At 40.1% G+C, this 14,397-nt stretch overlaps 1 pseudogene across 1 annotated transcript; it reads right to left on the bottom strand.

Moving 5' to 3' along the window:
* Positions 1 to 704: 704 nt before the first annotated feature.
* Positions 705 to 11,667, bottom strand: LOC103277144 (annotated as a pseudogene). The gene is made up of 11 exons (XR_002481341.1): positions 11,559 to 11,667; positions 10,419 to 10,664; positions 10,189 to 10,332; positions 9,601 to 9,724; positions 7,469 to 7,633; positions 7,131 to 7,275; positions 5,944 to 6,074; positions 3,154 to 3,313; positions 2,333 to 2,435; positions 2,130 to 2,151; positions 705 to 841 (listed from the first exon to the last, which is right to left on the bottom strand). The product of XR_002481341.1 is annotated as a stromelysin-2-like (transcript).
* Positions 11,668 to 14,397: the final 2,730 nt, after the last annotated feature.

The following is a 14,397-nucleotide window of genomic DNA, read 5'->3' as shown; positions in this document are numbered from 1 at the left end:
CAAGATAGTATTCTAATGAGAGAGTGAAGATGGCATGAGAAATTTGATTTCTAAGGCAGAAATGGAATGCCATTGAAAAAATTAAAACAAGAGGTGGCTGGACTCCAAACTAGTTTTGTTTCCCCATCTGTAAATTTATTATGTGGAGTCAATGATATGCCAGTTTCACAGGTTCCAATATTCTAGAATTGTATTTCTCAATTTTGCTCAGAACCAGTCCTACAGGACAACTGTTGATCTACCTCTTTGCTACCTTGGGTATGTTAGGAACACTTACAGTGTCTGTGAAGTAGTAATAAAGATCCTGTTGGTACAGAAAATAGGGCACATGACAGCCGTATGACCCACCTATAGAACATAAGATTCTACTACACCTACTGGCAGAGAATCTGTCAAATGCTCAGGCCCCAGTGGTCAGTGTGTTGAACATGAATTGCTCTGGAAAGTAGGGACCAGGAGAAAAATACAAATATTTATTAAATAATTAATAAAATACCCATGGAGATGCATCCTCTTGTCTACTGCATGTGAGTATTTCTCACTTCTATTTAGGGTATTCAAATGCTCCGGGATACATGAAGATGTCTGCAAGTCTTCTCGTCTTCTTCAGCCACAGCGCAGGCAGAAGTGATTGATCATTTTGATTCATATTAAATTAAGTGACTATTCATATTAAACTAAATGACTATTGATAGTAAATTAAGTGACTCTTAGATTCATTTCAAACGCCCATGCGCATCTTCTCTCAGTCTCGCCTAACAATGTAACCAGCTGTTACTCTTCAATATATGTGCCACCATCCTAGCATTAGGGCCAGACTCAAACTGTGATGACCCATCATCTCAATGATCCTTACCAAAAAAGTGTGAAGTGCAACACTTGAGGACAAAACTGAAAAGGAGGAATATTTTGGAATTTTCCCAAGGTAAAAGTAACATCTCTGGTGAAAGATGAAGGGAGGGCTCCATCTCAACTGTCTCCAAAGCCAGTGTCCTATGACAGTAGTCCCCAACCTTTTTGGCATCAGGAACTGGTTTCATGGAAGATCGTTTTTCCATGGATGGTGGGAGAGGGGGGATAATCATCAGGCATTAGATTCTCATAAGGAGTGCACAACCTCGATCCCTCACATGTGTAGTTCTCAGTAGGGTTCGTGCTCCTATGAGAATCTAATGCCGCCACTGATCTGACAGAAGGCCACATGCTGCTCACCACCTGCTGTCTGGCCACATGCTGCTCACCACCTGTTGTGTGGCCAGTTCCTAACAAGTCACAGGCTGGCACTGGTCCACAACCCAGGGGTTGGGAACCCCCCCTAAAACATTAGACTGTATTGCTCTAAATAGATTAAAATTCTACAATATTTTAAAATTTTAGCTTATTTTTCCTTCTTCCCAACCTCTCCTCCCTTATTATGTCCTAAATTACAGCCTGGGAGACAATTGGACACAAGAGAATCAGACCAATGATAAATGCATCAGAGGTTCATTTCTTGCTTTGAATACAATGGTAACATCATTTTCATAACAAGATCATCAGTCTCATGAGCACTGTGATTTTGAAACCTGGACAGCTCCCTCCAAAATTCCTTCAGAGTCATCATGCACAAGTTTTGTTTCCCATCTACCCATTACTAGGAATCAAATTTTATCTATGTTGAGTATATGAGAGGCCTACTGTTTATTTATGAATGACTAGTGTAGACAATTGCAGACTGCAGCAGATGTCTAGACAAGACTTTTGGGGATGGAATAAGAGAGGGTGGGAAGAAGAGAGTGCCAATCAGCTATTAGCTAGCCTAGCTCACATTGGTTGCATTTTTTTTTTTGAGTTGGAGTCTCACTTTGTTGCCTAGGTTGGAGTGCAGTGGCACACTCACAGTCACCCCAGCATCAACCTGCTGGGCTCCAGCTATCCTTCTGCCTCAGCCTTCCAAGTAACTGGAACTTCAGTTTCATGCTACCATGCCCAGCTACTTTTTGATTTATTGTAGAGACGAGGTCTTGCCGAGTTACCTGGGTTGATCTCAAACCCATGGGCTCAGGCAATCCACTTGCCTTGGCCTCCCAAAGTGCTGGGATTACAGGCTGAGCCATCGAACCCAGACTGGTTGCATTTTTTATACCAACACAGTGGCCTGAAAGGTGATGGCTTTAGGAAAAAACAAATTTTAAAACCACTTTGCATAAATCGGAGTTAAAGTTTTCAGGAGCTTGGAGTGAAAAAGATATAACACTGAAATGATTTGAAAACTGTTTTGATTCTTCACTTCATTTTGAAACCATAAAATGCCCAGAAGGGCTCCCCGACAATGAAATGAGGTTCTTCTTACCAAATGCCCGTAACACAGCATCGACCTTTGCTCAACTCCTGGAAAGTCATCAGCTATTAGTCTGGGGAAGCCTTGTTCTATGAACTGGCTATTTTCATCAAATCTGCACCAAGGGAAAGAATTACAGCTAAATATTGTGTAGAGGCACCATTGCACAGAACAGAATAGTGTGAGGTTAATTTTCCAGTGTGGAATTTGAGATAAACTTTTTAAGTTGTGAAAAAGTCAAACATTTTTTGGACTACAGTAATACATAGATTTCCTGGGCTAACAAGTTTAACACATACAACAATATTTCCCCCCAAACAGGGCCATTTTACCATTTTACAGAGGTTCCACAGACATGTCTGAGGTCAATTTTCTAAGACTGGACACATAGAACCCAAGGACCTTTCTGTCACAAATTCATAAAGACTGTATATACGTAATATGAAAAGTGAATTAAGTCATTTGGTTAAAAGAACCCTCTGGTTCTCAATCACACTGGAACCGCAGCGGACCTCTTCTCTCCAGCCCTCTCCACCTGGGTTTCCTATGGCAGTGACATAATGACTGGCAGCAGCATGAGAAGTGAATGTGCCTTCGACTTCAACTGGCCTCTCGTGACATCTTTTGGTGTCTGGGTATGTGGCCCAGTGGGCATCATTCTGAGAGCCCTTTGGATCTGGGAAGTAGAACAATGATAAGCTTTTGCTATAAACGATTACTTCCTCATAATAAAATAGTTTGAAGCTAGAGGGTAGAAGTGGGAGATTTCCTTAAAGAAAGAAAATGATTTTCTTAATTGGGCTCTACACAGAGTCATTCCTGTTGTGTCTCACGTCCAGTATTTGTCTTCTACAGAGAAGCATGTTTTCTTATTTTCCTTCTCAGAAACAGCTGCATCAATTTTCCTAACGGTCGGAGGGAAACCCAGAGTGTGGATGCCTCTGGGGTAACCTTCTTGTATCTCATTTCCTCTGGTTGCCCACAACTTATTTCCTATTGAAAAATAAGCCCTGGTACTTCTGAGTGAAACCATGGGTTGGAAATGATTATAGTGCTTTGTTGTGGTAAGGAGGAAGTCTTGGTTTTAATTCTAACTATTAGTCTAATGCCCAGTACACAGCTGGAATTTAATATTCCCTGGATGAATGAATGAACAGATACATGAGTAGATAACTCTGGTTCACTGCCCTTCCTGTGCCTTATATTTATTATCTATAAATTATAGTGGCCAGTTTTAGTTATTTCTTATAATTGCTGGTGACTTCTTAATCTAAATTTGTAACTTAGACCACTCTCAAGCTTCATGTGAATAGGTCAGTTGCTAATTGGACACTTTCTCTTAGATATCTCCCAGTCAACAAGCCCAACCTGTGCTTCTTCTGAATACTATAGGAATCCACTCAAATTCGAGTAAATTAGGACAATGGATTCCTGTTACTCTCTCTGCTTTTACTTTCTCTCACCACGCCCTGCTAAGCCCAAGCCTGAATCCCTTCCTGATGCCACTGTTAGATCAACTAACCTGGAATGTCAATCATTTGGGTGCCTCTCTGACTTCATCCAAACTGAATAACTTGTATCTGTCTGAGCAGTTCCTGATATGCTCTTACTTGGTGAAAACAGTTTCTTAAAGACCTTTCCCTGCCGGGCACGGTGGCTCAAGCCTGTGATCCCAGCTCTTTCGGAGGCAGAAGTAAGAAGATTGCCTGAGCTCAGGGGTTCGAGACCAGCCTGAGCAACATGGCAAGACCTCATTTCAATAATAAATCAAAAAATTAGCCGGGCATGGTGGCACATGCCTGTGGTTACAGCTAATTGGAAGACTGTGGCGGGAGGATTGCCTGAACCCAGCAGGTCAAGGCTGGAGTGCATGTGGCTGTGAGCATGCCATGGCACTCCAGCTTGGGCATCAAAGCATGCCACTGCACTCCAGCTTGGGCATCCAACTCAAAAACAACAACAACAACAAACAGATCTTTCCCCTTTCTATATGTCTAGCTTATGTCTACACAGCAAAGAAGAACTTTGAGACTCATCTTAAACATGACCTCCTCTTGGGGTCTTTGCTGAGCCCTGGGCAGGGGCCAGGTGCTCCCAGGGTGCCCGTCTTTCTTTTAATCCCAGCACTTGTCATATGGTTTGCTACTGATGGCTTCATTTCCGCTGCCCCCTCTAGAGGATGAGCTCCTTTCAGGGCTGAGCTTAACTAACGACACAGTGTCTAGCACACTGCAAGTGATAAATAAATCTTAGACAAATGAATGGATCATAGTAATCCTTTAGAATAATATAACCCTCTATAATTTCTGATGCCATTTCATATTCTTTCACTTAGTCTTCACAGAAATAAAATAGTCAGCAATAGATTTTTTTTAGCACAAGATATTTTAAAAATTTCCCACACAGGTTGATATTTTAAGGCTGTTTCGATATCATAAATAAGCTATGAGTGTAGGGAAAAAATAAAATTGTGAAATAAAAAAATTAAAAAAGAAAATGCTGCATATCAAATTTGTGGGATACAGGGGAAAAGGGATAGTTATAGGCATAAATGCTTGTATAAGGTAAGTATCAAACTTAAATTATAAAAATAATAGAGTAAATTCAAAGAAAACAAAAACTAAGGCAACAATAAGGCTATGGACAGAGACTAAGTACATGGGAAATCAAAAAAGAAAATAAAGGCAAAAGCCAGTTCTCTGAAAACCTCTGTAAAATTATTAAGTATATCATGCAATTGATGAAGAAAAAAGAGAAAGGAAAAAAGATTCAATATTAGGAACAAAAAATGAGAACAAAACTTAAGTGATAATTTAAATGACAGTGAAGTAATACTCTAAAAACTTTGTACTGGTTGATTGCAGACTGAAAAAATTGGCAAATTTCTAGAAAAATGCTACCAAAACTGACTCAAGAAGTAATGGAAGTTTAAGTAGCATATTGCCAATAAAACAAATTGAAGCCGTTGTTTAAAAATCGGACAGAGGTAGTTCCAGTTACTCGGAAGGCTGAGGCGGAAGGATTGCCAGAGCCCAGCAGGTCGAGGCGGCGGTGGCCGGGAGCGTGCCACTGCCCTCCAGCCTGGGTGACAGAGTGAGACTCCAACTCAAAAAAAAATAAAAAAAATCGGACAGAGGAGCCCCCAGGCTTGAATAGCTCCACGAGCTAACTTACCTACCCCCGTACTGATGCCACGACATCTAGCCTACAAAAGCTTTATGACACAGGGCTTTTCTCCTGGCCATATCGTTCTTAAGAGGTATCCTGGCTATTCTTGGTCTTTTTTCTTCCATATAAATTATAGAACTAAGTTGTCAAGTTCCATAAAAAATATTTTGGCATAATTGAAAAATGTCTTGCATCTACAGATAAATGGATGTTTTTACAATGCTGAATTATTTACCCATAAGTATGAAATATTATCTATTTAAACTTAAGAGGTCTCATTGAAAGTTTTAAAATAAAACTTACCAGTTTCTTTGTACACACTTATTTAAGCATTAGCATTAGGTCTTGTAGTAATATATCATCTAAAATTTAACATAACGGAGAAAACTTATGTCAATGAATTTTTTTGCAACAGGATTTATTCCAACAAGTTAAAAATTCTATATAGTACTTACTTTTAAAAATAAAAACGGTATCCTTGCTATTAGCTTTATACGCAGCATCCAAATCTGATGGAAGAGAGGCCCAAAATGCAGAAATCAAATGAACCTCCTCAGGGGTCCAATGGAATCCGCGCCGAAAATATCTGCAATGCATGAAATTATTTGTAATTATCTGTCTCCTTTAGATGCACGAATAAAGGAACATATTCGTCTTTTCTTTTCATCAGTATGAAAAAATTCACTCATTTGCAGACATCTGCACTGAACTGTCCCTCTGCATGTGATTCCACAGTAATGAAATTTATGACTTGATATGTGACCAGTTGCAATATAATAATTTAGCTTGGTTCCACTGTAAAACCATAAACAGTGTGCATATTATGTGCTGACAATTAAAAAAAATACCATGTGCCTATTTATGCTTGTGTATGAATAGAACATAATTGTAAAGAGTCAAAGCAAATCATCTCTGAAGATTGCATATATAGTTGCACATTGGAAGGAACTAGGGACTGTAGGTGAGTATTCTCAGTACTGCTTGAATATTGTGCAATAAGCATATGACTTTTTTTTTTAATAAAATGAATTAAATAGTAGCATTTGTTAGCTCTGCCAGTGCTCTCTGAAGAAGTTCTCTGATTTGTGATATTGAAAAAGTGAGCAAAACAGATAAAACCCCTTGCCTTCATCACACGTACGTTCTAGTGACAGGAATCATCCTTTGTAAGCCTGTAAAAAAAAACAAAAAACGATCTGGACAGTTCTAAGGAGATGTTAAAAATGCAACAAGATCAGCACTTTGGGAGACCAAGGCGAGAGGATTGCCTGAGCTCAGGGGTTCGATACCAGCCTCATCAACACGGCGAGACCTCCTCTCTACGATAAATAAAAAAATAAGCTGGGTGTGGTAGCGCACGCCTGTGGTTCCAGCTACTAGGAAGGCTGAGACAGAAGGATCGCCTGAACCCAGCAAGTCAAGGCCGCGATGGCCCTGAGTGTGCCACTGCATTCCAGCCTGGGCAACACAGTGAGACTCCAACTCAAAAATAAAAAATAAAAAAGCAACAAGAACCAGATCTGAATGATTTTTAAATGTAGACAAAATATTTCATTTCAAAATCTCTGTCGAGTTTCTGTTTTCCATTTTAAGTGTCATAGATTCAAACAAAAGATAGAAAAATATGATTTGCCAGTGTGACCTGTCTTTAAAGAACAGGTCTTCTCCCCTCAGCGTGGTGACAGCATCAATGGGCAAAGCAGGATCACACATGGCTGGTGTCTCAGGTCCTGGAGGGACAGACTCCGTGGGCACCCGGGGGTCCTCAGGGGAGGCAGGGGGCAGTCCTAAAGGGAACAGACTTGGGGATGCAAACATTAGGAGAAATGTGATGCGGCTGTCATTGTCCCTGCTTCCCTACATTCTCAAGGTGCTTTGAGATGAAACATGTCGCATTGTAAAGCCTTCCTAGAGACCGTCACGGCAAAGCCTTCCTAGTGAACATCGCAAAGAGTAAGCGTTGTTTTCCTCATTGCTCACTGTAGCAGGACTGAATGCCATCCACGTCATCTTGAGAAAGGCGGAACTGAGACAGGTCCGTGAAGGAGTTGAAGAGTGGGTACACTAAAACTTTCGTGTTGGTCGAGTGAAACAGACCCAGGGAGTGGCCAAGTTCATGAGTAGCAATGAGGAATAAATTAGTCCCTATTTGAAAAACCATAAATATCCAGAATCTAATAGGTACGTATTCCATAAATACATATACAGAACATACACCGGCTATACAGGCCATCCTGGGAATTATAGTGTCTATTCCTCATTTATGGATTGGTTCATTGACTGGTGTCTTCCATATCTCTTAGGAATTCCTGTGTTTTCCAAGGTTGATTTGAAGTCAATATATAAGACAGTTTTTTTACTATATCTCTTCCCAGTTCCCTCTGGTCAGGAAAACTAGTTCATTTCTCCTATATTGACAATGATAAGTATTGTTTTCAAAAGATATTTCTTTGGAGGAACCAAGACTAATAACATGTAAATAAATATAACTCTTCATTGTCTAAAAATTTAAAAAGTTAGTCATTGTTCATATTTAATAACATGTGCCAATTGCAACCTCAATTGAAATTAATCAGACTATTTCCATTATTCCTCAAACTCTCAAGCCACAATACTCTGGTTATTTCCTTTGAGTTTGGTCTGATTTGTTCTTCTTTCTTTTTATCACAGTCAAATAAAATTTGACAACCAGTCAAAAATCTTTCCAGTAGCAGGTATCATTGGATACACATAGTCCACAGTTTAAAACAGAAACATGCTCAATAATGGTTTCCTGCAGCACTTACACAGTAGGGTTTAGCTTTTCTTTCTATTATGAAAAGTGCTATTGAATTTAGTAGTAGAAATTATTTAGCCAGGACTCTAAGCAATTATGCAGAAAAGAATAGGTTTTCAAGTAAAATATCATTTTATACATCACTAACATCAGGTTTGCACTCAGTAGAGATGCTCTCTGCATTTACATTAAAGATCACAACCAATCTGAGAAACAGTGATTTTTTTCAACCATGTGTTTCCGAACTTCAGAAACCATTCAAAAAATAAATAGACTGAAGTTAATTTTAGTCATTTCGTTTAAACTTAAAGTCTTTAAGAACCAATATAGAAAAAAAATACAGCTTCTAAGATAGAGACAATGACATGTTTATTTAGATGATGCCCTAGCAATTTTTTTTTTTGTTTGTTTGTTTCTGGCATTTTCTCCTGATTTCTACTTTTTAGAGAAAAGTAAGAGACTTTGAGAGGTAAATGAAAAGAAAGGGAGGAACCTAAGGGCAAATGTTAGGGTTAAAACTGATTCAATGGAATCCATTCTGTCTTAATCATCTATAGTTAAAGTGATTAAAAACGTTATGATTCTCACATCTGCACCAGATCTGAATTGTGGACTTAAGAATAGATGCTTCTTGCTAAATTGTACTTTCGTAGGGCAAACAAAGATGCATACTTTTTATACAATTCTTCAATAATGATTGAAATTAAGAGTATTTCTGTTGGGACAACCTCTTTCAGGTACCCTCCTGGTGTGGGAGCATTTCTGTATTCAATAAATCTTGCTTTCTCGGAAAAAAAAAAGGAAAGAAAAAAGAAAAAAAAGAATACTTCTGTTTACCACTCATAATTTTTTTTTTTTTTACTCTGCCACCCAGGATGGAGGGCAGGGGTACACTGCCAGCCACAGCAGCCTCAACTGCTGGGCTCAGGTGATCCTTCCGCCTCAGTCTTCCAAGTAGCTGGAACTACAGGCATGTACCACCATGCCTGGATAATTCTTTGATTTACTGTAGAGATGATGTCTCACCAAGTTCCCCAGGCTGGTTTCAAACCTGTGGGCTCAGGCGATCGTCTCACCTCAGCCTCCCAAAGTGCTGGAATTATAGGTGTGAGCCACTGCACCCGGCCACCACTCATAATTTAAAATTTTAGTTATCAGTATATTTCATTAACAGCTCTTCCGGTTAAAGATAAAATTAAAAAGTTTAAAGATAAAATTAAAAAAATTAGTTATTAGCATATTCCATTAACTGCTCTTTCTGTCAAAGATAATCCAGTTATTCTTATGTAGGCTTAAACATTATTCCTGAAACCATCCTAAGAGGCTTATCACCCACCTGGTGCATCCTTTGTCCATTTTGTCATGATCAAAGTGAACGTCTCCATAAAACCCAGGTCCAGGTGGATAGGCACGCACCAAACTGTACTCTGGTCCCTCAAAAGAGAAAAAGTCTCTCTGTTCTGACAGGGAAAAAAATAATAGAAATATTAGTACTCAGAATTACTTTTTACCCTTTTCAATGAGACAGCACCAGATTCTATGGACTGAATGTTGGTGCTCTCCTAAAATTTGTGTGTTGAAACCTAATACCCAAGGTGATATTATGAGGTGGGGTATATAGACAATGATTAGGGCCTAAGCACTCTACCTTCATGGATAGGATCAGTGCCCTTATAAGAGGCTGGAGGGAGCCCCTTGTCCCTTTCTGCCTGTGAGGACACAGAAGGCACCATTTATGAGGAACAGCCTGTCACCAGATACCGAATTGCTGGTACCAGGTCTTGTATTTCCCAGCCTCCAGAATTGTAAGCAATAAGTGTCTGTGGCTTATAAATTATCCAGTCTAAGGTATTATGTTATAGCTGCCCAAACAGACTAATACATCAGCTACATGAATGTTTTATTTATTTATTCTTTTTCCCACCAACTGCAAAAGAGATCTTTATGTCAGCCGCTCCTTCATACAGCCTGGGGAATGTGAGCGGCATCACCTCTGAAGGACTTTCAGAGCATTCTCGATGGCGGAATCAACAGCATTTCTTGGCAAATCCGGTGTATAATTCACAATCTTGTGGGAGAAAAAAATGGAGGAGATATGGTTTTCTCCTGTGATACAGCTGATAAGAATCCAATGATGTGAAAACCTCTTTGGGCCCATTACTTGTAGGTGAGGTGGTTTCTCCTCCACTTTGGCATCCCAGGAAAGGTGCCAAAGTAACCAACGTCAAGAACCCCACACCTGGGCTTGTGCATCACCTCCAGAGTGTTGGAGTCCCCATCACCTCCAGCCCAAGGAGCTTCTGCATTTCTCAAATTTTTTGGACAACAGCACCACTGTCCTTTCTTCCAACAGATTTTTTTCACGTCTTTTGCGAAGTCGTAGTAGTTTTCTAGGTACTGCTGATGAAATAATAAACAATTTTTAGGTCATTTTAATAATTTTTAGCCATTATCCAAATTTTATAATCTATCTTAATTTTTGTCTAGTTAAAAATCTTTGCTACAAAAAGGAGTTATCACATTCAATTTGATTTTTCATTAAGACTTCCCATTTCATTATTTGTTCTTCATTTTTTTTTTCTTTTTTTCCGAGTTGGAGTCTCACTCTGTCATTCAGACTGGAGTGCAGTGGCCACTCCTGGCCACCGCAGCCTTGACCTGCTGGGCTCCGGCGATCCTTCCGCTCAGCCTTCCAAGTAGCTGGAACTACAGGTGCACGCTACCACACCCGGCTGATTTTTTGACTTATTGTAGAGATGAGGTCTCGCCAAGTTGCCCAGGTGGATCTCGAACCCGTGGGCTCAGGCAATCCACTCACCTCAGCCTCCCAAAGTGTGGGATGACAGGCTGAGCCACTGAGCCCGGCCTTTTTTCTTCATTTTAAAATTTTATTACAGTTTAGCTTTCTAGCCAAGGAATTTTGTTGAAAATTCAGGTCTTTTTTTTTTTTCCACTTTATATTAAGATCAAACATGACACGTAACAATAGGAGCACTATTACCCGATGCTATTTGAAGATCAAACTTAGTATGTTCCCTCTCCCAATTTGTATATTAATCAAAGAAACGCTAAAGACAGAGAAGTTTCATATCTTTTCCGTGTGTTTCTTTCATCGAGCCACAAGGCTGCTGCTTCTATTTTACATAACCTTCTTTCTTTCTCTGTAAAAACACGGAGAACTTCCACCTCCAGCACTTTAAAGTCCCTTCCGATCAAGTCAGCCTGCTTTGTGTTAAAGACCAAGTTGGCACACTTGGGAGGCTGGTGGCTGCAACAGATGCCGCCATCGATTACCAGGGCAAGATCTGTGTTGGGGTCCACTTCTTCCTTCGCTTCCTTCCTTCAGTGGATAAGCCAAGCAGACCGGCAGACACAACAGTGCAAGAATGCCAAGATGCTTCATTCTCACTGTCTCTACCTTCTCTGTCCACTGGCTTCTAGCTCTATGCTTTAGCTAGAGTTCCCTTTTATAGAGAAGACAATGCTAAGATCACCAACAGCATGATTCATGCATGTGTTTTTAACATCTGAATGGCAGCAGGAATTCTCAGGGGAAAAAAATATTGCAAAGATGATACAGCCTACGTCGGTGATTTCCTTCAAAGTTATAAACTTGAAAGAATTATTAATCCCCAGGAAATGGTTTCTGTGTTTGTAAAAGGGAGAAGGAATTGGCTGGATAAGTTATGCCTGTGTATTTACTGAAGAGAGCGCTGACAAACTTGGTAAAATGTCAAATGCTTAGACGTTTTAAAATCAGTGCAGTTTTCTTTTAAAAAGACTATATTTTAAACTCAAGGGTGGGCACGGTGGCTCAGCACCTTGGGAGTCTGCGGTGGAAGGATTGCTCGAATCCAGTAGCTCGAGACCAGCCTGGGTAACATAGCAAGACCTTATCTCTACAAAATATCAGAAAATTAGCTGGTGTAGTGGCACACATATGTAGTCCCAGCTACTCGGGGGGCTGAAGCAGAAGGATCACTTGATCCCATGAGGTCAAGCTGTGGTGAACTGTGATCTGTGCTATTACTGCACTCTAGCCCGGGTGACCCACTGAGACCCTGACTCAAACATAAATAAATACATACATACATAAATACAAAACTTCAAATACAAGCAGGTAAGGAATAAGTAGATTAGGGAAATAAATTTCAAATACAATTGTGGTCTAAATGTGGGAATTGTGACCTAAGAAGACATTAGAACCGATATTTTATTTCTCGAGTTCTTGTTTGCAACAGCTACTACTGACGTTCAGATGCATTCGCTGATCCTGGCGCAGGGCATTGTGGGAAGGGAGTGGACCCCAGACAGGAGACTGTGCAGGAAAAGAAGCCAAGGGCCAACCTTGGTGTTCACTCTTTTCCAGTTCAGAGTGGGTGGTAAGTTCATGGTCACTGCTCCATAAACACCTGCTAAATCTAATGAACTAGATTGTATATTAGACTGAAACGGTTCTACATTCCTACCCTTCTTTGCTTTAAAGAATTTTCTCAGCCTTTTTTCCTCCTCCAAAGTACAAAGGAGAAGCTGGATTGAGATTTGTAACAGGTAATGACTTCAAATTCTCCCTTGCCTTCGTATATCTAACCACCCACCCCTACCCACGAATAGCATTTTCTTTCTTTGTTTTTCTCAGCAAAATTGAGCGCTTTTCACACAGTAATACAGTTAAGTCTACAATAACTGTTTTGGCAAATTAACCTATGGATATAAAGAACTCTGAAATTCCTTCAGTAAAAAAAAAATATCTTTCCTTCACTAAAGGGAAATGAACTCTACTGTGTCTGAAGTAGATAATTTTTTAAAAATGGGAGATTAAGTTATTGTGTGTAGAAATGATCTTTTCAGTATCACTCACCATCTCCACCCTATTTGAGGGGGACTTCCAGGAGCCAGGAGGCTCTGAGACCTCCAAACTAGAGTTGAGGAGAAACTTGGACATGTACTGAGCCCACCAAGTCAACTTGAGGTTTACTGTAGCCCAGGCATTTTCTCTGCAACATGGTGGACATCAGCTTGACAATCAGAGGGAGAGGAGACAACAACCAGACTCAGAAGAGTCCAGCTGGGCTTTGAGCAAGTACAGTCATGAGCTGTAGCAGGACATTTTGTTCAACAAAGGACCACATGTACTACTGTGGCTCTATAGAATTACAATAGAGCTGAAAAGTTTCTAACACCTAATGTCAATTGTAGCATTGTAACACAACACGTTCCCCACGTGTTTGTGGAGATGTTGGTGTAAACAGATCTTCTATCCTGCCAGTCATATAAAAGTCTAGCCTAGGCTGGGCTGGGTGGCTCAAGGCTGTCATCCCAGCACTTTGGGAGGCCGAGGTGAGAGAACTGCCTGAGCTTAGGGGTTCGAAACCAGTCCGGGCAATTTGGTGAGACCTCATCTCTACAATAAAATCAAAAATTAGCCAGGTGTGGTAGTTCTGACTACTTGGAAGACTGGGGCAGAAGGATCACCAGAGCCCAGCAGGTTGATGCTGCGGTGGCCATGAGTATGCCACTGCACTCCAGCCTGGGCGACAGAGTGAGACTCCAACTCAAAAAACAACAAAAAAAGTCTAGCATACATAGTTAGCAGGCTATACTTGATAATGGTAATAAATGATCACATTACTGGTTTATGTATTTATCATACATTATATTATTTGAGACAGTATTCCTTCTCCTTATTAAAAAACAAAGTTAACGATAAAACACCCTCAGGTAGGTACCTTGGGAAGTATTCCAGAAGGCGTTGTCATCAAAGGAGATGACCGCTCCCTGCGTGTTATTGCCCCTGAAGAAACTTCCAGTGGGACAAGATGTGGAGGTGGGAGGCCTGTGTAGGCCTAGGCTAATGCGTGTGCTTGTGTCTTCGTTTCTAACAAAAAAATTTTACAAGTACAAAAATAAAAGCAAAAAATTTTGAAAGTAGAGTAAAGCTTATAGATGAAGGACATACAGAAAGAAAATTTATTTTACGACTGTAGAATATTCGTTTTAACCTGTGCTATTACAAACAAGACCAAAAGTTTTAAAAATTCTCTGAACTGATAAAGCTACAGCAAGCTAAGGTCAATTTGTGATTGAAGAAATAAAAGTACTTTTATAAATGCAGTATGGCCTTAGTGATGTA

Source organism: Carlito syrichta, unplaced genomic scaffold, assembly GCF_000164805.1.
Source record: "Carlito syrichta isolate Samal-C Ts95f unplaced genomic scaffold, Tarsius_syrichta-2.0.1 Scaffold316489, whole genome shotgun sequence".
Classification (NCBI taxonomy): Eukaryota; Metazoa; Chordata; class Mammalia; order Primates; family Tarsiidae; genus Carlito; species Carlito syrichta.
This window is presented reverse-complemented; position numbering and strand designations above follow the sequence as displayed.